The 27,127-nt window shown below is 42.6% G+C and overlaps 1 long non-coding RNA gene across 15 annotated transcripts in view; it reads left to right on the forward strand.

The window, feature by feature from the left end:
• Positions 1 to 27,127, forward strand: part of LOC115611986 — a 73,253-nt gene that overhangs the window by 34,675 nt on the left and 11,451 nt on the right. For 7 of the 15 annotated variants that reach the window (XR_003992824.1, XR_003992812.1, XR_003992826.1 and 4 more), the window contains 2 exons: positions 2,582 to 2,636; positions 4,415 to 4,468. The exons of 1 other annotated variant lie outside the window; for it this stretch is intronic. This is a non-coding gene — a long non-coding RNA (uncharacterized LOC115611986). Of the gene's footprint in view, positions 1 to 350; positions 1,684 to 2,581; positions 2,637 to 4,414; positions 4,469 to 7,074; positions 7,174 to 15,997; positions 16,764 to 26,124; positions 26,253 to 27,127 lie in introns of those variants that run through there. 7 more of the 15 variants (XR_003992819.1, XR_003992816.1, XR_003992820.1 and 4 more) reach the window with 7 other exon arrangements.

The raw sequence follows: 27,127 nt of genomic DNA on the forward strand, positions 1-27,127 counted from the left end.
TCCCAACAAACTGTTTGGAATGACAGATGAACATAAAGAGGGCTGCTTCCACCAGTTTGTTTCTTAAAGGGAAGTGGGTCTGGGTCGAGGGGGCAATGCAGAAAGACAAGGACACCCAAGTCTCAGTCCTGAGAGACATACTCTTTGAGCAGCCTCTTTCTGGCGGGCCTGCACTAAAATCCTGGCTCCATCCCTATGCTGCCATCAGCCTGTGCTCCCCAGGAAAGCTCAGCTCTGGTTTTAGGGGGCCTATCTCAACTCCCCCCAAGAGGTGGCAAGCAGACAGTCTGGTCCAAATCTTGTCCTTGAAAGTTCCTCCTCTATTTTAACGGTTGCCATCACTCCCACAGGTATTTATCCACCTGGAAAAACAGAGCTAAGGAAAAGAAATGGGGCAGTGCTAGTCCCGTGGGATTTATATACTGAACTAGAAGATTGGTGCAACCTATTAAATATGAGTCTTGTTGGTCTGGGGACACAGGATTGCCTGACTTATTTGGTGTACGGTTAGGTCAGCACCCTGCCTTTCAAAATTCCCTGCATGACTGTGAAAATCCAGCATTGGTCTATCTTAATTCAGGATTAAAAGTCTTCAGGAGGTACTGGTTTAACTCCTCTGTGGTCTCCCTGCTGCCCTCCCTCCCTTGCAGTTTGCAGCAGCAGCATCTACAGTAATGGAGAATAGCTGTGTAGTTTAAGCAAAAGCCAAGAGCTTTGGACACCAAGAAAGCAATCCTCTCCACTGCCTGCCTCGAGGAAAGGAAAGCATTGTGCCCATAGATGTAGGGCCCTAGGGTGGTTTTAAATTAGCTGAAGACTCTACTTCTGCGTGAAGTTTGGCTGCAAGAACAGTGTGGTAAAACACATATTACCACTTTCCTACATTATAGTTAATCACTATTTTCTAGAACAGTTAAACTGCCATCCCCTCCCAGAGAATAATTACTGCTATTTAATTGTATTTATAATTTAGTATACACCTGAAAAATATGCTATAAAATATCAGGGGGGTTCCCTTTAATACTGGTCTTCCATTTACAAACTGTCACATTTATAATGCGTCTTTAATCTTCTGTGGTCTGCTAGAATTTTATATTAAAGTCTGCTTTGTGCTTTAAATATTAAAGATTCTGCAGTACTTCAAAAGATGATAATGCCTGATGCTCTGGTGGTGCTTAAATCTCAACAGCTAAATATATTGAGGAATGTTCGGTGGCCCTGGCTTAATTAAACATGTATGTGTATTTTCAAATGCAATCTTTTTCTGCTTGTTAGGTTTTTGACAAACCTCCAAACAGGTCCAGGTGGAACAAAGCATGTAAACAAGCTTGTGAATGCAAGCTTAAAACACTCAAATTAGCACCTTCTTACAATTAATATGCAAACCCTGGGATCTCTGTTATTGATAATGCCATTTAATATTATTTGCAGCTGAGCCTTATAGTCTAGCCTTTTCAGTTTGCTAAACCATGTCCACTTTAATTATGTGAAAATGTACTGTTAGAGACTAGTCATCCAATGAGACCCTATTTACTATGAGAAACTTACTCTACCCTGCGTAACATAGTATGAATTACAGGGCTGCAATAGCTTTTCAGCATGCCATTTGCATTACGGTGTCTAATGGTCTAATTTAGCACATACAGCTAAATCTGGAACCATCGAGGCAGGCGCACAGGTTAACATGTAATCTTTTTATTGTTCTCATTGCTTGTTCCCCACCCCATGTTTATTAACATGGCTTAATAAATTCACTTATTGCATCTTCTCCTAGATTGGATTGCAAGTGCTATAGTCGAAATGCAAGAGCAAACTTTCTCCAGTAGGAATGATACCCACTGTTGGGGCTTTGCTCAGAGCCAGGGCAGGATGTGAGCCCCTATCGGCACCCTGCTACCGAGTGATAGATTTATTAGGAGCAGACTTTATTTTTGCTCTGACTTCAGCATCTGCTCCTGCAGGTTTCTAGCAACAGCAAAATGTTTGGGAAAGGTTTTGTTCTTCCCAAAATAACAGGAGGACAAAGCTCAGCAGCCCCGGCACAAGCAGAGATTGTGCCCCATGGCTGGTCCACTCATGCAGCTGGTTTGATTGGCAGTCATGCTAATCTGACTCCTTTTGCCCAGTTAGAGTAATTGGTGCAGTCACAGTGTGTGTCATAAGGTAGCTTTTGCTACCTCAAAATTAGTTCATATCCAAATGACCTGACTGGTCATTTCCTTTTACATTTTGCACTTTAAACTGTAGGGTTTCTATTAAATTAAAGTTAAATTCAAAGATTTAAAAATAAAGCAAACATGTATGAACACAGACATATTCATGCATAGGTGTATATGACACAAATACAAACCAAATAAGTCTGCATCTGTGTAGGAGCATTGCCTTCCAATTCTGCATAAATAGAGACTGTCCATAATTTGAACAGCGAAGGAAATATTCCATACCTGAAGAGATGTGGGGAATTATTCCATCTGGTTTAGTGCAAATATGCAGCAATTGTCTGAATGCTGTAATTGTGTGAAATATGATGAACATATCTATGAATGCACCCGAGAAATGTTCTTTTATTCCAATGTAATAGGTAAGGTGATGGCAGAAACTGGGGAAGCTGAAATAGAGCTGCTGCAGTTTTACAGGTGAGGCAATGTTAGCAGGAAATGACAAGCAGGCTATAGTTATTATAATACCTAGGGCAAAGCAGCAAGCATGCACAGTGATAGACAAATCTAAATTAATCATAGCGTGGGTGGTGTGGCATTTTAATGTAAACTTACTCCACTGTAGGGAAACTTGTAAGAATATTGTAAAATAGGTGAAATACCAGTCATCATATGTGACTACCAAAATGGTTTTTATAGGAAATATAAATGCAAGCACTTTATCTTGCATTTTAATATTCTCCTGTTCAGACAGAAAGGGATGGGTTAGCTAGTCGTCATTAAGTCCTTATGAGAGAAAACTCTTTGTTTCCCTGTTGGATTCAGGATGTTTTCTCAGTCTGTAACCACCACCTATAATTAAAATGTCGTCCCAACAACATCAAGGTGCAGAGAGTAAAAGAGTCAGCTCACCTCTGGAGCTGCACACTTTATGGTGCTCCACAACCCCTCAGAAATGGAAGCTCAGAGAAACTGTCTCTGTGATCTTTAATGGATTTTTAAAGATGACAAGAAAGGAAATGGGAAACTAAAGGCATGGAAGACATAAATTCCCTAAAGGTGCATTCTGAAGTAAATCAGAGCAACTGAAAAAGTGAAATCTTTGAGCCCTGGGATATCTCCCAGGTTTTTCAGCTGGACACTTACGGCTTGTCGAGTCCCTGAACACCTCTGCTCTGGGCATGCTTTGACACACCGAGTCACAGAAAGATGAACAACATCACCTGAAGTGCTGTTTGAGGGGCAGAAAATTGCTCCCATTGCACACTGTGCTGCCTTTACTCTAAATCACATGACTTATTACAACCTTCCCTTTATAAAAGAAGTGCCATTTAGGTATGTTAACTTCTCCAGCTATAATAGGCATGTTTCCCTCCTTATTTCCACAACAGCCAAATGCAGTCGAAGAAAGAGGTAAAGATCAGGTTTTATAAAATCAAACTCAGATTGTTCTCAGGGCTACAGCTGCATGAAAGCTAAATAACAATAGGCAAGAACAAGAAGCTTAAAAAACCTCTGTGTTACCCAATACGTGTTACTTAGATATGTCTGTTTCTACAAACTGGTAGGGGAAGAAAGAAAATCAGTTTTCCTTCCAAAGACATCTGACCACAGTTGTGCTTTGTAGTTCTCAGTGAATAATACACGCTGAGGCTGAGTGCAGCCAAACACATGAACTGGATATACTTGAGTGGGAAGGGGTTTTATGCAGACCTGGTTCAATCTCTTATTGATATGTGGTGGGCGAATAGCAAATGCACCACCTCCCTTGTTTTGTTGGTGTGGTTGCTGCCGTCCCTCTCTGGTTTCTCTTCATGTGGCACCACACAACCATGTATTCCTGCTGCACTGAGGTCCCAGCCCTGCTCCCAAGGCTTTGCTGGGCAGGAAGGACTCAGCACACTGTGTTATATTGGGAACCAATATAATATAAGACCTAAATCTGTCAGGGCAGCCACGGGTGTCTGCAAAGCCCGTACCAGCCTGCTTACATTTTACCAAAGCTTTAGGCTGAAACATTAGAGGAATTACCACATTGTAGTATTTAGTTACTTTGGTTCTTCTGGATGTTCATCTTCATCAAAAGAGAAGAGAGAGAAAAATTCTGTATTAAAATCACCTCTTACCCCCTATTTGTCTGCAATCTCTTGGTAATCGATTTGAATAAATGTGATGCTTTGAGTTACACACTAGCTTTGGAGAAACTTTAATTCCCACCTTTTATATTTTTTGTGTGCAATATATCTATCCTCCAGGAGAAGAATAAATCCTTATATAGAGTGAAAAGAGGAACATTGGTGAAGATGGTGGTAAGTATTGCAGAGGAGTGTTCTGGTTATATGTGTACCAGACCAGTACCTTTAGACCATTCTGCTTGGGAACCGTTATTCTGGCTTTCTTCTCCAGTGTGGATGGCTCTATGGAAAATGTTACCCTTTCCCAGTCAGTCACAATTTTACCCAACAACCATAAATAACACCAGTCAGATATGAGAAAAAGACACATTTTCTGTATTATCCGGCATTGTGAATCATTGATTCTGCTTTCAAGTGTGAGCTAAAGCATGCAAGAAAGAGGACTTGCTCAAAACTACTGGTATTACAAACCTAGTACTGTGGCCTGGAAATCAATTGTAAGGTTCATGTACCAGCATCATTCCTTCTATTTGTATTTTAGTAAAACATGTTTTAGGAGGGACAAGATAGGGCCTTTAACATTATGACTTTATTGCCAGTGTGGCGTGCAGCTGTGTAAGAGGCTGGAGCTAAATCCTTTGGCAAAAGGCAGAGCAGTTTCCTTCCCCAGCAGGTAAAACATGAATTCAAAGGCCACAGGAACTTTGGGTCCAGTGCAATACAATCTATCACTTCATAGGTGCAGGATGAGTGCTTTGCTAGAACATCTGCCAATATAAGCTTTGCTTGAGCAAGTGGCACAAGATCAGCCCCTCAATCTGAGCACCTCTCTGTTACAGTAGGTTTGGGTTCTATTGGCTCTCTAGCATTAGAGCCCTGTCCATTAATGAGCATATCTGGAGACCTGTATAGGAGGAATAAGTGAGAGGGATCTGATCACATACTACCTGATACAGCACAAGGGGGATGGCAATAATCATAGTGAGAATTCAGGGTAAATGCCCTAAGAACCTGTCTTTAATCAGCACAGCTCTCTTGCTCTTTTTTCCCCCTTTCACCTTTCTACTTCCAGCCGCTTTTCTATGCAGCTCTGCCTCTTACCTTTCTGATGCCATTATCTCTAGGAAAAGCATCCCCAAACAGACCTTTATTTCTGGCAATCTGTTGGCACCTTTGTTTTTAAAGCATGATTATAATTAATCAATCCCATGTAATTACTTTTAACCAGAATTAAAAAGCAATAGATCATCTCATTGTGTCAGGCTGCTTTCCCGTAGGTTATCATTTTCAGACTCCAGCGTACTTTTTGCCTGGTGAAATGTTCCTCATATCTCTATCAGACTGATTTATTGGATTGTTGCTTTTCTTTTTCTTTGGGGGGGATTATGCTGGTCATTTTTAGCGATGCCTTTGCCTCCAATCAGAAACACCTTTGTACAGCTTCAAAACACGTCAGGATTCACAACCTGTAAATGTCTCTGGTTCTTGATTTCCTTTTAAGTGCCTGCTACATTGGAGAAAAGGTAATAGCAATTCCAGAACCGAAGGAGAGAGAAATCTTGCTGTGTATCAGCCAGCTGCTGCCTTTTCTACTCATAGTACTTAATTGCATTTACAATTTCCTCAGATTTCCAACTATTTCTGTCAGATTTGCTTTTAACTCACTACAGATTGTGTGCATTGACTGTGCAACAACCTCACTCCGAGCTGAAATATTTAATCACTACCCGTGGATAAATGTTTTCCTACTTTATCCTATGTTGTTTAGAAGTGAGGCATATATAAGGAACAAAAAATCTGTCAGTATGCATTTCCTATTGGAATGTTGCATAGGTTTTTAATTGGAAAATAGGCTTTTAAAGGTAATCATTGCTGAAGACTGGAGTTAGGAAGTGAAGCATATTTTTGCGTGATTTTTCTTCTTAACATAATGAACCTTTTTGTGTCTGTCATGGAAAACATGGAAATTTCATTCTCTTCTCTGTAACTATCTTCACTTAAATGTTTTAGGTTCAGTTGCTTTGAATGGTTTGCAAGTAACCTAAAGGGCTGTGTTAATATTAGCCTGCAGTGAGCGTATACTGGCACTTTGTTGCTGTTTGGAGAAATGACCGGTTTACTTGGTTATATTGACAGCTCTACTGTAAAATTTGCTGGCATTAAAGGTCAAAAAGACCCAGTTTTTCCTCCAGTTGCTTCTATCCAAAAGAGAATAAATCTCAGAGCAGAATCACTTCTCTGACAATAATTTATGAATTATGCACTGACTGTGTTTGAATTGAGAAAGGCTTTCATATCCTTTCCATTAGCTCAGATTAAGTTTTCATATAGATGCTGGGAAGCATGCTAGCAATATCCTTAGCTCATTTTTATGAAAATTTTATCAGTGCTTTTTTTTGTACTACACTTCAATTGGGATGTCTCAGAATCTAAAGCTCAGCTTTGGACATGAACTTCTCTCAACCTGGCTGGCTGCTGCTCTAAAGGTTTCAATATTTTATGGGCTCTGGCTAACTCAGCCGTGAGATTCAAGCTGCAGAGATTTAACTCTAATGTAAAATCATGAACGGATGAAAACTGGGATGTCATAAGTAATACATCTACAAGAGCAGGATGCAGTTACCATTTTTAAAAGGTTTTTAAAAAGAAAACAGCATTCTCTACTCCCTCTTTGTATCCTAAAATGAAAAGCCTCTGAGCTATTGTACTAATACATAGCCATCTTTTCTTGCCTGCTTTTCTTCAATTGCTGCTTAATTGTTGTGGGTTTTTTCCTTCAGGTCCACCATCAACAAGAAAGCCCCTAATGTCAGCTTCCTAGAGAAATGGGCATCACATCGCTTAATGTTTATAGGCCAAATCCATTCCTTAGCATCTTCTCTTTTTGTCTCAAAACTGATTTAAAACATTTGGAAAATCTGTCTATTCAGCCGGAGTGTTCTGGTGCATTCTTTCCTAGAAACAGTGGGGTCAGATGCGATCTGTCTGATGGACTTTTTTGCTGCAATCTATAGCCGTTTCCCTTGAGTCCTGCCGAGCCTAGCAAAGCAGCGCAGCCCTATAATGGCCCCGATGACAATATGTTCTTTGTGTGAAAGAATCCAGGGGGAAGTGCTGGAAGGTGCTCTGGTCAGTAAAAAAAAATAGTTTTAGTGCTTGCTTATTTTTATCATTATGTACGTTGCCTCCACTGGAAATATTTTCTTGACAGTAAATAAGCGTCACCATAAAACATTTAACAAGCATGAAGAGAACAAATACAGAGTCCTTTTCATCTTAAAAGGCTTCAGTTGTTAATGTCTGTTATTAGCACGTTTCATTTGAGAGGGCATAAAAGAGGGACTGTATCTTATGCATTTTCGGACCCACAGTCAAGAGTTTAGTCTGTTCACAAATGCAGCTCCCTTATGGGCGATGACAGAAAGATTTCTCTCCCTCTTCAACAATGTGTCCTAGTCCAAAACTCTGTTAGGACAAGATGATGACTGAGGTTTGTAGTTGCTCTTTGGCAGGGCTACTCAGGCATAAAGTGTAGGTATAATTAGGGAAGCCCCTCTGTAGAAACAGCTTCAGCTGCTCCCATCATTGGTACCCATCTCATGGGCACTCATCTTCCCTGACATGTTGGTTCAGTGGGCAAGTCTTGCCTTTGTTTTCAATGGGTGCCAGCAACACCTATTCACCCTGCTAACTGCAAATCACACTCTGCTCTTTCAGCTTTACACACTATTCATTGACAGCTGGGAATATTCAGAATCAGAAACATCTCAACCCTGTATTGATGGTGTATGAGGCAAAACACAGCTGTGCTGCATTGGGTCACAGTACCCCTTAGCATTAAGTCCTCCATCACTCACAGTTAACAGATAATTTGAGGTACATACGAGTTGGACATGTACAGGTAAATAGGTGCCTCTTTTTTATTTCTTTTCATTTCCATAATTAAATTAATTTCCATAATTAAATTTTCATAAATAAATTATGATTTGCCTGATCATAATCACACTGTAAAGCTGTCACAAAAGTGTGGCTTCTGCAGTGAGGGAACACCAGCCCGCTGTGGTGGAAGGGAAGGATGGAGACATTTAAAAAGGTCAGTAATAGACCAGGTTTTACACTTTAACTTCAATTACCCACACACAGGCAAGGCAGAACATTTATCTGGCTTGGCATCACCCTGCTGCGCTTCCCCTTGGCAATGCCAGTATATGGGCAAGCCTTGATGGCAAGAGCATGACCGAGCATTGCCAGCAACAGCCACACTGAGCACCTGCTGAGCCGGCCGGACACTGAGCTTTTCCCCACGAGCCCCCAGTGTAGCTCACGCAGGGCATGCCCCCGCAGACAGCACCAGTGTTAAACCTTGCCTGCTAATTTAGAGCCAAGTGCCATGACTGATTCCGCAGCAACAGCCCCACAGGGGTGAGCAGATTTACCAGCTGTCCACGATTGATCTCTGAATGTTTGATGTTTGATTTGCCTTTTTGCTCCCTTTTAGCTGCAAGGCCATTTGCATTTGTGCTGTCCTCTACCCCTGCTCTTCTCTCTTGGCAATGGGCTGGGTCTTCTCTTTTCAGCCCCTTGTCCTTTGCTGGGTTGCAGATCTGCAGTCACTCCTATCCCCACTGTGTTTCCATTTAAGCTGGGAATGGGGAAAGTGTGGGACTACACTAAGAACCACACTGAAAATGGCCTAAAAGGAAGAGTTTTGCAGTTTGGTTGCTTTTAGTAGATGGTTTTCTCTGTATTAGCCACCTGAGGCTTTTGTTTGATGTTAGGCATTGTGTGAAATCCTTTACCCAGGTCATCTGGTATTGCTCTTGTGGCTTTGCTCTGAAGTGTTAGTGCATATCAGCTGAGAGTCTGGAATGTCTGGTCCCATGGTAGGCACATTGGGAGCAGCCCCAGTGAGGTCAGCTCTTCACATAGCAGGGTCCGGCCAGTGCTCCATGAGGTTGCATGAGATACTGCAGAGTGATGCCAACCCGCAGATAGGGTATACCTCTCCGAAGAGCCTGTTGGGTTGTTACTATGTGCTTCAAGCAATTTCTCCTTACAAAATGGGTCTCTTTAGCAAAGTTCTAATAAATTGCTTTTTGGAAATGCTTATGATTATAGAGCCTAGGTTAAAATCTACATGTTTCTTACAAGTGTCTGTGATTAAGGTATCTTTCCTAGCTGCTCACTGGAGATAAGATGGGTACAGCTGGATTAGATTTAGGGGGAATGGTTTCCCCATGCTACATAACTCAGCAGGATTCCTAAAATCTCATTTTGCACAGTAGGAAACACAGATGTCCTCTGGGAAAAGAGGGTGGGAGAGAGTAGGGAACATGTAGGAGCTGTGGTGCTGTGAGGAAGATGATAGCCTCACTCATAATCTCCCTTAGATTTGCCTTGCTAACTCTTTTGGATCTCAGTAAGTTATCAGTGTTAATACTGGTGTGCCCTTTTTTATTCTTTTAAAGCTGATATCAAAAGATTCGGTATCTGGGGAGCCAACAACACTTTTCAGACCCACCACCAGCTGAATTACATGGATAACATTACTCTCCATCATGGCCAGACAGGACAGCAGGGTATGGCAGGATGTCGTTTGTGTTCTGGAGGATGAAGATGCTGGGTCTTTGGCCTAGTCTGGGGCCTGGCTATCCCTGGCTGTTCTCCAAAATTGAGCCATTCACTAAAGGCAAACCGTATCTTAAATATAGCCACCAAAGGAACAGAAAGACATCTTTGAGAGATCATCTAAATATACCAGATCCTGCCTTAGTGCAGGAATTTAGAGAAGATCATCTTCTTTAACTCTCCTTACATTTTCAGGTCTCAGGAGCATTTTCTCAATATCACACAACCAAGTGAAGCTGTTTATAGCTGAGCAAGGAGGAGGGCTGCCATGTAGACTACAGAGAAGAGTGCTGTAGTCTAAGAGTCTGCATAGATCCACAAAGGCACTTTAGTTTTGGATGCTTCCACCCTTATGGGGAATGAGACACAGATTCCTGAAGCATACCTGCAGATCCAGAATTAATCCAAAATACATGGCTATTTCTAAACCAACATAAACCACTGTACACAGACTTGATGGCTTTCCATCTCCAGATGGACATTACTTACATGGCCAATCATTAAAGGCAAACCATATGGCCATATCTCTTTTCTGTCGTGCTTTTCTCTTGTATGTCAGTGTGTGGAATGTATTTAGAGTACCTGACTGGAAGAGAGGTGGGAGTTGGTCCTTTCCACCTTACAAGCCTTCTACCAGCCAAGGAGCTCTAGCTCTAGCAAGGCAGATTCTGTACATTCCCTTGTACTGGGTCTCTTTTTGCAATTCCACTCTGCAGACAGTGCCATTAGAGCATGTAAAATTTCATTTCCATCTCATCAGTGTCAGAAGCTGATCAAAGATTGCCCACAAAAAACTATTGTGCTACTGGCTGCATCCAGAACATATGGGCATAGCATTAGTCACCATGGCCTCCACAGCTCCTCCAGCGATTCTCATCAAGGAGAAGAGGCATGTCATATACTGTAAAGGAAGGCACGTTTCCACATACATGTCCTAATAGTGAACACCTCTGACTCTAGCACATTAGGAGAAGTCAGGAATTGAGCCTTATTTAAATCTGTAATGTAAAGAGTTGACCTCATTGCCACCTAAACCACAGTGCCCAGGGCATGTGTGTTATAAGCCGCTTGCATGCACTTTGTCTGGGGGCAGCCCTCCAGTGCGAGCAAACACAGCTCCTGCCTAGGGCAGCGAGGCTGATAGGGTGCTAAGAAACAGCAGAGCTGGGATTTTTCCTCTTCTAATACCACCAGCTTCTGATTTCTGCCTTAACATACTGAGGGATGACACGTTCCTTACACTCCTCACACCAAGGGGTATTTTCTGTTGGCTAAACAACATAAAGTATGTCATTTTACTTAACCATCTTTGTAATCTCGGATAATGAAGCCAGTAGGCATGTATTAAAATTAGCATCACTGCCCCGAGTAGACGTTTGGGTCCTGCGTAGACTTCTCCTCTGGCTTTGTTCTGCAACAGGGAGAATGCTGATGAAAGTGCAGAGATGCAGTTTACCAAAAAAGGCTCAAATTGCACCATTTTAATGGGGAAAGCACCCGCCACCCTTCTCCACAGGGCCCTGGGGGCGTTTTGAGCATCAGGAGTTGGTTTTTAGCTGTCCTCTCATTCTTGGTGGCTTGCAATGGATGAAACCCAGTGAGGGGATGCCAGCGGCCACCCTGCATGGAACACGGGCTGGGAAGGACCACTGAAGCCTGGAAACATGGAGAGACACTGGCCGGAGCAGGGAGGAGGGGGCCTGAGGGTCCCATCAGGCTGTGTTTTTTCATGTAAAGCTTGTTAGCAGCAGAGGTTTGCTTGGTGCCATTTCATCTTCTTCTGAGGCAACCGACCTTGTTGTAAGGACGGCCGAAAGCAAAGTCCAAGTCACTCTTTGGAGCCCTCAAGGATTTATAGGGCACAGGAGCGTCACCCAAAAATGGCCACTGACCACAGAAAATAATCTGCAGAGGAATTTGCAGAGGTCATAGACACCATGAGGCCTGCAGAGAGAAGAGCAAACGCTTGCTGATGGATGTACTGCTTGTTTAAAAAGCATTTGTGAGTACAGTGCCATAGACATGCAGCCATCCAGACCTCCTTATTTGTTTTCATGTAGACAGGTATCAGAAGTCATGCCTCATCCTGCCATATCTGAGGTACTGACTTTCCTCAGGAAATTCGCTGGGACTGGATTTCTTTTTCTATCAGCTCCCACAGATCCCATAGTCTATCATTTTGTTACTGTTTATTATTAATAACCATCTGTGTAGTACATAAATATATGGTTGTTTCTTGCTTCCCGTGAGTGCAAAGAGGAGCAAATAAATCACTTCTACTCCGACTCTGTTTACGTGATGATGAAGTTGAAAGTTTCCATCCTTATGTTTTATATCCTCTGTGATACGGACTTGATTTGAATTATGTTCTTTGTTTCTTTACTCCTTCTGATGATCTTTCATTAGCTGCTGTGGTCCCCTGTCTGTCTGTCCACACAACAGAAGAAACTGATGCACAAACCTTCTCCTTTGACATTTCCGTCGGGAATAAACTTCCCTGTGTGTCTGCCCTTTGCTAACTTCCCACTTGTGTTTGGGTTTGCTCTGAAAAGTAAATAAAGGGCCATTCCCAGAAGCACCGTATCTCTGTGAAAAGCCACTCTGTGAGCTAAAGGTAGTTTTCAAATCACATCAGATGATAGCCTTTCTGTATAAAAATGAACTTTCTAAAAACTATTGCTATATTAGTTTAGAATGAGATATTGTCTCATAAGTACTTAGGCAAAATATCTCCTTAGGAAACATACCTGCCAGTTTTCTTTATGAAGAAAGATTCTGTGTTACAGGAATTATTTGAACTGTCTTTGTAGGGATTTTTTTCACTAGTGTTTTTCAGATGTCCTACATCTTGTAACAGATTATATTGGTCACAAATGATAATGCACAGATACAGTTCTTCGGCATTTTAAATGTATTTTCTTCTAGAGAATTCCAATGGGAACAGGAGTGTTAGAATAAAGCCAATTCCTTCTATGTGTTTTCAGGAATCTGTGCTTTGGCACACTGACACCAGAAGCAGAGGGTGCACTGCACTGGGTATCTTGTGCTTTTTAAAGGCCTCCAAAGGAGGTGCTTGCTTCTTCTCGTGCAGTGGAGCATCCAAAGCCAGTAGGACAGAGTGAATCAGGTCATGAATGTACAGTTTGGAGCTTATCTTGTTTGAGGCAGTAATTGTGCTGCCCAGCACTCACTAAGAAGCTGCTGTTTGCAAGGCAAATATTTTGCATCGAGTCATTACTGGGTTTGTTACAAGCTGTGGACACATAATAAGAAATGACTCCAGTAATATCTCGATGATAGTCCCTCCACTGATCAACTGCAAATGATCTGATTAACAGTCAGCTGCTGATTCCCAGTTTTAATTAATCCTGATGGGCTATTGATGCACTGCAACTGTTTGTCCTAATAATGAGTTTTGAAATTAGACTGCGACGAGCCACTTAGACAGCTGCCAAGGAAAATAATCATTTAGGAAGGCAAGCAATGGAGAGGACAGAGGAGGGATGGCTGCTCTTTGACGGGAAATTCACATGGCTGTGTCACATGTGCTTTATTTCTACATTTGGAGCACATTAGCTGTACCAGCAGTAAGTGGTGACTGCGAGACACATAACTAGCTTTACAATTAAGAATGCTACTTCTCATCAGTATGCAAAAGCTAAACATGAAACATGAAGTGTGTTAATAGCAGGATATATGTACTACAGGCCATTGAACAATTTAGGTCAGTCCTTTGCAATGTTTAATTAGACTAATATATCTGTTTGCAATTAATAACAGATGTGACAAGCTAATGTGTCCATGTACTGACAAATTAACCTTTGCCCATCAGCTGCTCGGATCTGTGAGAAAAGTGCCATGTTTTGCCTCTGTTCAACTGAACCTAAATACAATTGCAGGATAATTATAAACATAAATGTTAATAGAACGTGCTTTCCATGGGAAGCAGAAACCCAAGACGAGTATTTCTCAGCCAGGCCATCGTACTGTACTTTGCCACGTGACAGAACCTGCAAATTATATCTTTCCATTTGTCTCAGTGCAATTAGTGTTTGGTTTGACAGATGCTAGTTCGATAGTCCTCACCGCCAATGGACATGGGACATACCAGAGACCCTCAATTAATAGCCAGGCTAAAAACGCTTCCGTAGCCGTTCAGTCTTTGGCTTTATTTGTTGTCTGCGAGCGAATGTGCCCTCAATTTGTGACAAGCCTTGCCACTGAAGTGACGTGGCAGACGTGTCTGTCAGGGCTTGGGCTGAGGCCATCAGCATATTCCAGCTAAGTAATGGGAGCATCTCGCACCCCCTGGGCTGGTGGTCTGTTTGCATTTCCAATGTAACCTCTCTTTCTCACCCATCCCCACATATATATATATCTATAAAAGATATATATATTTAAAAATTATAGGCACCTTTTATGTATATTATCTCTGTATTATAGGCATCTTTTCCTGCTCTGCATTAGGCTCTGTTAACAAACCCCTGTTCTTGATGGGATTTATTGAGATTGTGTATATACTCACACACACACATATATATACTCACACACATACATATACACACATAAATGTGTGTACATATATATACATGTGCATGTACTCATCCACATCCATGCACACATCTATTACTTATTGTAAAGGTGTACTGCACGTAATATTATAATATAAAATTTCAAATTCCATGAAATGGTTGTATTCCTCCAGATTTGACCTAAACTGCATCCTTGTTATATTTAAGGTCTCAAAAGTGAGTGACGTGTTTGGATGCTCTGTGTTTGCATGCTCACCACTTCTGCAAATCAGCCTTTAGGGGCACGTTGATGTTAACATCTTGGCTTCCTTTAAGTGCTCTCTGTCAATGGCTGTCAAAGGCTAGATACTGACCTAGGCAGGCCCAGTCTTGAAGGCCTTGTTCTGCATTTTTGTGCTCTTGTTTAGGAATATATTGATAGGTGATGTCCTTGGGGCTGGCTTTGTGCTGGGATGGGATGAAACCTGTTGTGTGATTCAGTATGGCATGTTCTCAGGAGCAACCAAGTCTGGGACTTCTACTGCGACCCAAGAGCAGCCATTCCTCCTCTGTCATCTCCATTGCTTGCCTTCCTACATGATTATGGCAACAAAGGTCTCCAGCACTGGTCAGCTTGAAGAAGCTTTCAGCTCGATAGGCACTTTTCATTCAAACTTGTATTTATACAAGTTTGTATTTGTTGCATACAATACAACTATCATATTTATACAAGTGTAAGTATTGTATTTATAGCATCACATCTGAGATTGAGTAGTATCAAGTTATCATCAGCCTAGAACTAGCATCAGGATTTGAGGGAAACTCCACAGACCAGGTGTCCCATAGACTACAGACCAGGGCAACATTAAAACACAAAGGAACTATCAATTACATGTTCTACTCCTCCGTGAGACGTCTGTTTTGTGCTGCTCAAATATGCACATTAGGGCTAGATGTCTACCAATATCCCTTACCAAGTAAGTGTTAAGAGGCAAAGCATCACTGTCTTTCAGCCATAAAACCACAGTATCCACCTGTTTTCCCTCCTAAAGGTCAGTCACTCGCAGCCTGTATGCACTGCCCCTAAAATGATTGTCACATTGTCATCAGCATTCAGCACCACGGCTGCAGAATAAAGGGAGCCCAGCCGGCCACATGAGAAAAAGGAGATAAAAAGAAAGCAGAAAGCACAAATAAAATGCCTTAAGTGTGTGCTGCAGACTCTTACCCTCCATTGCTAATCAATTGTCCTCAATTGATGGTTGGTTCTCTCTGGCATGTGGAACAAGCTGCGGATAGAGTGGCAACTGCCCAAATCCAGGCACAGCCTTGGCCCAGGAGAGCAGCAGCAAGATGTCATGCAGATCTTCCACCCAAAGAGCAAGCAGGCATTGCTCCCACAGCACAGAGGGCTTGTCCTCCTTAGCTCTTCTTCTGTCCCATAGCCCACATCTTAAGCAAATCTTGTTGCAGTGAAATTGCCACCTCGCTTGAAACTCTGAATGGGCATTTCTCCGTTCTACTTTGGAATGACTGGTTTGATTTTTTCCTTCTGCTCTGGTAGGCGTGTTCATCCTTCAAATGTGAACTAAGTGAGAAAGGTACGTAATCTGAATCAACCAGCAACTGGGAAAAGAGAAGCCTATTTTGACGATGAATGGTCTTGGAAGAAGTGAGCAGCCCCAGTCCTTCCCTCAAAGCTCTGATGTGAGGACTTCAGAGTTGAGGGTGGAAGGAAGCAACTCTGTGTGCTAAGAACCCCAGCATTACAGCTGCTTGATACAGGGAGCAAGCCCTACAACAGAAAATGCTGCCCAGAACAGTGAAGGTACAGACTGTATGTACACTCGCAGAAGAGGTATCCCTTTGTCTAAAGGATACTTCTAAGCACTGGCTGGAGTTTCAGGCTCTTCCCTTTCTTTTAAGCAAGAGTTCTGGACTCTGCTCTGTGTGTTTAGTGATGGGATGCTGCGGGGTACATCAGGTTTCTCTTTACAGAGCAACAGAGAGGAAGAGTTACACCATACTCAGGTACTGCAAGTGATCTGCAGCAGGCCTGTGCTAGCTGCACTGTGGACTGGTCCTTTCAGAAGGTTTGCTTTTAATAATTGTACAACTGCTCGTGTGTTTGAAGGAGGGAATAGGTTTTGAGATTACTCCTGCCCCCTTTTTGCCCTGTGTATACTTGGGAGCATGGCGGAAAGGTAGCTGCTGGTGCTTAGGGGAAACAAAACGTGTAATGGCTTGGAAAAGCGTGTGTTTTGCTGGGAGAAGTTCATCCCATGTTTCTGGGTAGTTTAAAAATAAATAAATAACAATAAAAAAATCTATAAATGCTACATAACTTTTTCATGAATATGGCCTTTAGCGAGGCTGAACTTCCAAAAATGGGTTTGAACTACTGCAATACCGTATGCTGGTAGCTCCCAGTGTAAGGAAGCCTGTGTTTGTGTGCTTTTAGGAAACCACTGTGACAGCTCTGTATGAACCTGAATGGCAGGAAATATAGAACCAATAATTCCTAAATGATGTATGAGACTTTGGAGTGGATTTATCCCTCTTATCCCACTTCTGACAAGCTCCTCACCAACAAGCGAGTGATTGCTGCCTTGCGTGTGGCTGCTGGGATGAGGGATGTACCTGCGCCTCTTCCTGCAGGAAGCCAGTATGGAGCTTTGGAAAGCTGAGCAGTTCATAACTAGAGGCAGTTTCTGCCTTTTGGGCTGGCATGTTCCTGATGCTGCAAATCTCACTGCAGAGGTGCTAAGGGTGGATGTTGTGTGCAGGGTCCCAGCGCAATGCCCAGTGCGTATGCTAAGCACTGACTACACTCTTCTGAATAGGCTTTTTAGCCTATAGCAAAGAGGAATAGCAAAGATAGCAAAGAGGAAATGAATGACAACCTGATATTTGACATAAAGGCAGAATTACCTCTTTGACCATCATTCTTGCTATTCTACTTAAAAATGTGAGGCTTTGTGGTGTTTCTTCTTGCAGACCTCAACTTTCGTTCATTTCTCTATAGAGCTACAATCAAAGGATACATGTATGAGGGGCCTAATAATTCCCAGAGATTTTTGTTTCAAGCCATTAAAGCTGAAATACATTACTCCCTTTCCAAAGCTTTCAGAAAATAAGCAGATGAAAGCTCTGGGCTTTCTGTTCTTCTTGTTCTTCCACTTGTACAAATAACATATAATAACACATGCATTCAAAAACTGGAGAGGAGAGTTTGCCCTTCATATCCCAAACCAGTATAAATTGATGTGGTTTAGATCAGCTATTAAAAACTCCTCTCTACCTTTGCCTCAATTTACAGCAAAGCAATACAGCTCTGGTAGACGGGTATTGTGGCTACATGGCTACATAACCTCTCATCATATGAAATTAGATTCTCTATCAAAAACAAAAGTTTTAGCAGGATGAAATTATGATTCTGGGAGCAGGTTCCTGCTCTGGCATCAACATTGATGCAAAATTGATGAAACTTCCAAGTGAAATTGCATTGTTTGATCTTCACAGTCCTGGAATAACATAGCCTAAAGCTACAGTTTCTGTAAACTTACTTTGCACAAACGACTTAGCTGGTACTGATGTATTGACATAGTGTGCCCATGAATGACATTAGGGCTACTTAGAAAAGAGACAAAATAACAGCAAAAGAATGCAGCAATTGGTTCTGAAATTACCTTTTTCCAGTGAACCTCTCTGAAAAATTACCTTTTTCTGCTGAGTCTCACTCAAAAATTACCTTTTCCAACTGAAGCTCTCTCAAAGTGCCTTGATGTTAAGCAATATAGTTTTTAGTTGAAAATGTCACAAGGCCATGAAAAGAAATTGATAGAAAATTTCAGGGTTCCTTGTTGATATTTGAAGCAGCCTGTGGATTTTTGTTCTTTAACACAGATCTCCTCTGCTGTGCTCCCACTTTGATTTCTGTATTGCCAAAACCAGCATGTTTCTAGGCTTAATGGCTTCACCGAGAGGAATGTGAAGGTGATTTAGTTATTGTTGTGGAGTTGATGGTACCAGTAGGAAATTGGTACACAGATGTCTTCTGAGCCCTTTCCAGTCGTGGAGAAGGGGGTGGTTTGCTTTTTAAATCATGAAATGGAATAAATAATCTCTCTAAATGTCTTCCTTTTTAAGGCATATATAAATACAATGGTACTCCGATTATATCGAACTACTTGGGTGAAGGTGTTCAGATATTAGTCTACATATATGGCTGAGAGGGAATAGTGAGCCGGAGCTCGTGGAAATCAATGGAAGGGCTCCCACAGCCTCAGCGGGCTTTAGCTCAGACCTGTAACTGGAAGTTAAGAGACCAGGTGAGTGCCAGTAGGAATTTAGAACGGAGGATTGCACAGGCAGGGATCAGGTTTTCCTATACTTGATAAGACCTGAGCCTCAGGCTGTTTGTGCAGGTGGATCTAACACTTGCACACAGCCTTAGTGAACTGTGGCAGGTAAAACAGGCAGTGTATTAGCAAAACTGGGAGCCAGGAGACATCGAGATCAAAGCTATGGGCACCCGAATAACATACTATGAGGCAGCTAGGGGATAATTTTACAGTGCATTGGCAGTAATTGCATGTGTGCACGTTCTTACTGCGGTAAATGCAAGGTTAACTTTCTAGGAGGAGTAAGGTACTTTGCATTTACTGGGGGTAGGAGCATGGGTGCAGGCAATTACTGCAAAGAGCTGACTCGCCATGAGCTCTCCATCTCACTTGCAGACGGGTATTTGGTCTAAACCAGCAACTGAGGTCCCCTCAGTAGTCAATGGGGACAGAGAGGCCCCTCTACCTGTCCTGATGGGACTTTCACCCCCTCTGGTCACAGGTTTAGGAACTCCAGGGGACATGCAATGGAGATACACTGCATCACACGCTCAGTGCTTTCACAGAGGTGGTGCTTGTGACACACATCCCTTCATGTGATACCCAGCTTTGTGGTTAACCTGCAGCCTGCCTGCATCACGTAGCATTGCTCTTGGTGGCCTTATCCCAACAGGCCCTTGGCCAGTTCCTTTAGGCACTGCCTTGAGGCATCTGTCTCTTCCTATTGACAGTAGAGGGAAACCAAAGACAACCATGACTGAATGGGGCAGTTCCTTCTTGCAGATGTGGGAATGAGAGCAGGCAACTGGCTGCCTGGATGCTCTGGGTTGTTGCTATGGTATTATTAACTTTACCTCTGAAATGTAGAGCAGGATCAACGACTTATGGAGACAGTGGACAAGGAGCTGCCCAATAAGAAGGAAGAAATGCTGCCTTAGACTTGTAACTCCCTAAAGAACAGTGTCTCCAGCTGGGGGATACAACCTATCATGGGAGATAAGTCATACACAAATCATGGTTTTAAATATGAGTTGCTTGAATCAATTAAAGGATAAATAGATAAATGAATTAAACAAATTTATTAGAGATATAATAATTTATTAGAGCTATATTAAGAAGATGAATTACAAATCCCTTTTGGTTATGTATTGTGCTACACAGGGAACAGGACAATGCATTTAGGAGAGGATACCTGAGCATCAGCTGTTATCGGTCGATGAACACTGCAAGATCAGCTTTGGAGTTTATATTTAATTAATATATTGAGCAGATAAAAGCCAGATAAAAGCCTAGAGGAGGAATAAAATGCTTCTTGTAGAAACATGCATCTTCTTATGTAAGTTTTTGAGGCACTGTAAAATATGTTTATTACAAATTATGGCATTTCAAACTGATGCCACTGAATTCCTGAATTCAGGATCAGGCAGAACCCTTCAAATTGTGAATTTTTTGCTTCCCTGAGAAAAACCTGTGCCATACCTTCATTTATGTCATGTATTTCAGTGTAAATCATTGGTCAATACTCTCTGCCTGTGGCTCTGACATTGCTATCAGGATTGTAACTGCAGCTGGCTGGAAACAAACCGGTGTGCGTTGTGAAAGCGTTTGAGGTGTCAGGATTTGTTTTCAATACCTATTAGTGCAGGAAAACGAACCCTTCTGTATTTTTGCATTAACTGATGTTTAATGAAAGTCCCCATAGCATATTTTGGAGTCTATTTATGTTGCTTGGTAGCTGTGGAGGGGTGCCGTGCTGCACTCCAGCGTGGCTCTGAGTACGGAGTTTGCTGGTGGTAGTGGGAAGTTTACAGGGATCTGGCATGGAAACATAGTTTTTTGCATAGTTTTGAGGCTGATGGTGCCTTTTTCAGTTCTCTCTTAGCTCATGGAAGACTCAGGGGGCTTTTCCAATAGGGTCGGTAAGAAGGATGCAAACCTAAGTACTTACACTTTCAGTGTAACAATAATAATACAGGATGCAGTAACAGCATTTGGGGTAGGGCAGATTTTCTTGGTGGTGGATGCTGGTTTTCCTCTTTAATCCTAGTTTCTTGTGCTGGTCCAAAACTTTCTGGATGCAGTTTGCCATCACTGATAGGGGGAACAGGGAGGCACCTTCCCACGTGTGGCTCAGGCAAGGAGCACCATGAAGCCCTTTAACCTCAAGGGTGATGCCAGCACAGGATGTGCAGGTACCTGAGCAGAAATCACTGCGCTGTAGAGCAGGGTGCAGTGACAGCCAAGGAGCTAATAACAGAAGGTTCCCAAGCAAATCCTGACAGCCTCTGTGCAGGATCAGTGCCTTCACTATAGAGGCCGGGAGACCATATAATTTCTTGTTCAAGCCCTTCCTTTTCTCAGTAAGGAGAGTATCCCTGTCAGAAACACCATCGAGTGGTTTCTTTAGTGGTCCCACCACAAGGATGTGGCACGGAGAGGTGTGACATTTAATGGGCCAAAAGGATGGTTTCTATGACCCTATGAAAATCACTTGCAAAATCAAACCAAGCTACACTCTTTACCAGGCACAGCAGTGAATGTCCTACAGTTTCCCTGAAGGAAAGAGTACTCTGAGTCTTTCAATTTAAAAGATGTGGGACAGGTCTCTTCCCAAAACAGCATCCCTTTCAGCCAGCCAGTCTGAAAGTGTTCTTTCTGCTGAGCCCAGCCTTGGGCAGTTTTTGGGTTTGCATGTGGCCAACATGCCCCAACACCTCCCATATTAAAGCTGTTGTGTTGATTGTTAACCAGGAGACACAGGCCAGTGCTTTTAGCAATAATTAACATGGTGCACACAGGTGTCCTGGCATGGGGATACCATGTTTTAACACTCAGCTTCATTTCATTCTGAAACAAACCTGCTGTAACCTTTGGCATTTTGCTCATTAACTTGCTAATGGACACATCACAGGATTCACGTCTGTAATTATACAAAAGTTAAGGGGAGAAGTACGATTCTGTGGGTTCCTGAAATCCATTCCAATAAGCAGGAACTCTTTTGGGGAACTACATTTTGAGGCAAGCTGGATCAGTTTCCTGTTATTTTATAAAGATAGGCTGGGACTGAATACCTTGCACAGCTAAACCTTGGAGTTGGAGGTACATAACTCTAGCCTGGGCTAGAGCAGTGGAGGTCCCCCCTGCAGAACAGACCAGGTAAATACAATCACTGTATGAGATGTCTATGAGGGTATGTGGGGAGGAAAATGGTGATGTCTCCTGTTCCATTATAATTTTGTATTCCTTAAATATATGGAGTACAAAATAAAAGAGGAGGACTAAGGTCATTAATAGGCCGGATAGGATACTATCAAAGTGTCTGTGGCTCCCCACTTACATTAGCCATGGAACGTGCTTCCCATAAAAAGCCTGGTAAAATAACTGCAGTCCAAACAAAACCTCCGAAAGAAAATGCTCAGGTTAAAGTCCACATCCCCTAACGACCTTGGGGTTTACATCACATCTATATTTCATGCTCTTTCAAATGTTCCTGACATTGTTTTCCACCTAACAGGGTCCCCAAAACCACCCTGTATGCCTTTATTCCCAGTAATTTCAGAGGCTCTATCAGACAAGCTGCCTATTGGCGTTGTTGATAGCTCATCTGCAGATCCAAGCTCCAGCTCCATGTGAGGAGGAGGAGCCAGTGCCAAAGGAATTCAGCTTGGCGTGTGCTGGGGCTTGATTCCCCCTGCACTCAGCAGGCACCAAGCCCCAGCCCAGCCAAAAGGCCGCATCCTGCACCCCTCGCTGCGGCCGAGGGGTCCGAGTCTCCCGGTGCTATCTGGGAGCCCACCACTAGATGTCCCATGGATTAAGCCTGAGGGAAGGATCGCTACATTCGCATTAACAGCGATGATGAAGGTTTGCAAGTTTAATAATGCCGGGTTGAGTTTATGAAAGCACGGTTAGAGCAGCTGCACAGTGGTGGAGGCGGGTTATACTACAGCTATCACACGTGTTATACTGTGTACACACTGTACCAGCTATTTTGCAAGGAAACAATTCTAAAGACCTTGCATTGTCTCGTTTAAAGCCCATATTTCAGCCTTCCAGTATCTGAAGGGGAACCTACAGAGATGCTGGAGAGGGACTCTGCATCACAGGCTGTAGTGACAGGACAAAGGGTGATGTGTTCAAACTGAAGCAGGGGATATTTGGTTAGATCTAAGGCAGAAGTTCTTCCCTGTGAAGGTGCTGAGGCGCTGGCACAGGGTGCCCAGAGAAGCTGTGGCTGCCCCATCCCTGGCAGTGTTCAAGGCCAGGTTGGACACAGGGGCTTGGAGCAACCTGCTCTAGTGGAAGGTGTCCCTGCCCGTGGCAGGGGTTGGAACTGGGTGAGCCTTAAGGTCCTTTCAACACAAACCATTCTGTGATTCTATGATTCTAAGGCATGCTGCATAGCACAGCTATATACAGAGCACTGTAAGACCAGGCCTTGGTTCAGGTCTTCTCCACCACTTGAGCCACACAGAACTGCCTGCCCCAGGATCAAGCTTTTCCCTTTTTTGTTCTTTTTAAGGACACACATTTTTAACAGAAGCAGGGGTCACATTTTTCTTTACAAGAGGTACATAATCATAGGATCACAGAATGGTTTAGGTTGGAAAGGACCTTAAGATCACCTAGTTCCAACCCCCTGCCATGGGCAGAAGACTCTCAGTGTTAACTTTTAGGAGACTGAAGACAAATTGAAGTTATATTTTATTCTCTGTCATAGCCTGCAGGTGTCCTGGCTTACAAAATGGGGCAGAGACATGAGGTTGGCATGAGCTTCTCCAGATCTCCAAGGGGTGCAGAAACCCTTTCCATAGCAATGTCCTTTATGATCAACCAACACATGCTGGGACCAGGGGAAGCAGAGGAAGCATTCATCAGTACAGTTTAAAAATCCATTTAAAATATGGAAATAAAGTCCAAAATGCTGCACTTCTGCCCAGTGCCTCTGAAGGAGACCCCCAGAGAGAGGGGTGTAGCCATTATAGAGATTCCTTCCCAGAAATAAAGGACTGGAAGTGGGAAGACAAGCAAGTTTATATTACACACACACAGATGAGGGGTGAAAAGGAAGAGGATATAGTCACCTGGAGCCAATTTCCATGGACTTGCTTTATGTGCTGAAAAACCTCTGGCAATACAGAGCTGGCTGAAAAAGAAATCAGCTGTGATAGTAAAAAACATACACCCAGTATTTATGCCTTGCCCTTTAAGAAAAAGAAAAGGAAGGATGAGTTATTGTATGATCGTTTATATATTACAGGGAATATGAGACTCGCTTGATTAAAAACTAGCTGAAAGAATAAACCTGTTTCAAACCCCCAGCAGATTAGTTGATATAAGGCCAGGGATTAAGGATCTCTCCAATGTCATTTGCCTTTTTGTTGGTGTGCTGCATTATTGCACCCTGGAACATTGCTGCACTAGCCATAGGCAGTGACATGCAGGAGAAAGGGCAGAAATGAGCAACTACAAGCTTTTCTTCCACCTTCTAAACTTACCTGGTAAGTAGCTCAAAACATGGTTCTCTTCTGTGACAGCCCCCAGGCTGTTGAGTGCTTGTAGGCAAAATGCCACCCAGCCCTTCACCTTGGGGAAGCAGAGGGAAGAAACAGCAGTGGATGAAGAATTAAAGGATTTGTTACAGGGGTTTGGGTGGGGTTGGCTTTTGAAGGGAATTTGCTGTGGGTTTATTGCAGTTAATTTGATTTATGAGTATCCCAAAGGAGACAAAAGTGTAGTTTAAAACCACAGACCTTCAGTACAGCAGCAGAGCCCAAACCCCTGCAAACAGAGCCAAACCCTCGGCTGCTGCAAAGCTGCAGTGTGGGAAGGCAAAAGACCAAAAGTCCTTGATCGAGGAGGGTCTGGCAATGACATTGGCTGTTGTGCTTAACTGCACTGTGTGAAAACCTTCTTTAGCAAATTATTATGCCCATCATTGCTAGTTGTGTGGAGAAGAGAAAGCTCAGGTAGGACTTATTGCTCTCTGTAACTACCTACAAGAAGGTTGTAGAGAACTGGGGTGGTCTCTTCTCCCAGGTAACAAGGGTTAAGACAAGAGGAAATGGCCTGAAGCTGCACCGAGGGAGGTTCAGATGGAGATTGGGAACAATTCCTTCCCCAGAGGGTGCTCAGGCATTGGAACAGGCTGCCCAGGGCAGTGCTGGAGTCACCACCCCTGCAAGTGTTCACACACCGTGTAGCCGAGGCCCTCAGTGACATGGGTTAGTGGTGGTCTTGGCAGTGCTGGGGAACGCTTGGACTTAATGATCTTCAAGGTCTTTTCCAGCCTGGTTAATTCTATGACTCTATTCTAAACAGCAATGTAAACTGAGTGTCTCAGAGCTGGGTCGTTGGCTCTGTCAGGGCCGGCAGGCTGGGGGTCACGCTGGTACCCTGAATTCGAGCATGAAATCAGAACAGACGAGTTCAAACACCAGTTCAAACAGACTGCAAGTTGGGCTTGGGGAGGAGCGCTGCTTTCTGCTGCTCTGCTGGCCTTCCTGGAGAAAGGAAAGGTTGGGTCTGAAACCGTCTCTGAGCAAAAGGGAGAACCAGGAGGTATAACACAGCAACCTGGGTTAGAGCTGCTCATGAGGCACAACAGCACCGGCAAAGCCCACCGTAAATCACGTGGTGAATCAGCGTGTTGGTATGGATGTATTGATGGCTGATGTCCTTTGAGTTAAATAACAGAATAAACATGGATTTGTAATCTTAAACCCCCTCCTGCCGTGTTTAATGAATTTTTAGTTCAGGATGTACATAAATAATCAGGCAAGTCAAACAACAAGAATTACATCTTACAATGAGCAATAATTAAACCTAAACTATAGATTAAGTCTCTGTTACACAAGGAAATGTAAATAACCTCTGCCAAAAAGTGCAGGAGTACATTTGCTCAGCTTTAATAGTCAAATGCACCAACAGACAGGAGGCTTATACAAATACTGTCTTCCATTATAATGTAGAAAACGTAAAGCTGCATCAGGAGTAATAATTATTTCTGAAAGCTATTGAAAAATAAAATAAATCTGAGATTTGCATTCAGGAATTAATTTTTAACATTAATAATAATAATTCCAATGAAGTTCATTAGATAAAATGAAAAATTGTTTATTAAAAAATACTCTTTCAGCATGCAACACTGAGCAGAATTGTCTTCTAAGCGGGACATGAAGTAACACTGAGTCACATTTGATATTCCTCTTCTGAAAACTTAATAGGGAAAATGTGGCTGAGACTTGATAGCCTATAATGCCTGCTTGGGTTTTTCTTTGGGCTGGTTGGTTGCTTTTTCTATGAGCATACTAATATTTCATATTCTTCTTTTCATTCCTGTGTTTAGGAAAAAAAAAGTCAAGGAGTGAAGCACAACCTTTGGTAGACTGATCTGTGAAACCCCATAATCTTTTGATACCGCCTTGATTTCTAATTGTGTTTTTCACATTTTTTAGCAAAAGAAATATGAAAAAAGCCCAGAAGTGTAACCTATATTATTATACTTTAATGTGATGTTCTACTTTTCTGTTTGTAGTTCTTGAAGTTTTTGTCTTACTTCATTAAACATTTAATAAATCACTGCCAGTTTTGTGACAGATTTTAACCATAACACAAACAGCGGGAGGTGTAAACTCAGTTCGCTTCGTATAGGCATATAATATCCGTGTCGACATCATCATCCCCTCAGGGCATATTGGCAAAACGGCCAATGGAAGCTAAGCTTTTTCCGACAAAGCTTCGAAACTAAAGTTTTCTTCTTTTATCTTACTACAAATCAATTGGAGCCCTTACAGCAAAATCCTATAAAGTAACTTCAAACACCGCTTCTTAGTCTCAAAATTTGTATTATGGCTAAAACTCTTTGAAGTTTTATGACTGAAGTTTGGAGAAAAATGATTTAAGTGCTATCTGCTAGACATCAGAGTGTCAAAATTCCTCTCCGTTTTCTTGACACATAAACTGCTACCTACTGTATGTTTTTTAGGGCTTTTTTTTTTTTTCCCCTTTCTTTCAACCACCTAACCCAGCTTGCTTGATAAAAGTTTCTTAACTGCAGTTTATCCCATTGAATTAATAGCCTTTCAAGCTTCAGCTTAAAATAACTGATTATTGTTTGGTTTTTAACCTCTCTGACGGCGCAGGTGGTAAAGGGGGTGGGAAGAGAGACACTTTGCAAATGCCCTGTTGATTTTTGAATAGAAAAGGAAGCAGGTGAAGTGCCCAAAACAACACATGTGCAGAACATGCAGACGAGTCCTTGTTTTGGGGCAAGTGTTGGCAGAAAGTCTGTTGTGGTGACCTGCACAAAGGGGATCAAAAGCCCCTCCTGCACGAAAAGCTCACAGGAC

The sequence above is a fragment of the Strigops habroptila genome, chromosome 8, assembly GCF_004027225.2.
Source record: "Strigops habroptila isolate Jane chromosome 8, bStrHab1.2.pri, whole genome shotgun sequence".
Classification (NCBI taxonomy): Eukaryota; Metazoa; Chordata; class Aves; order Psittaciformes; family Psittacidae; genus Strigops; species Strigops habroptila.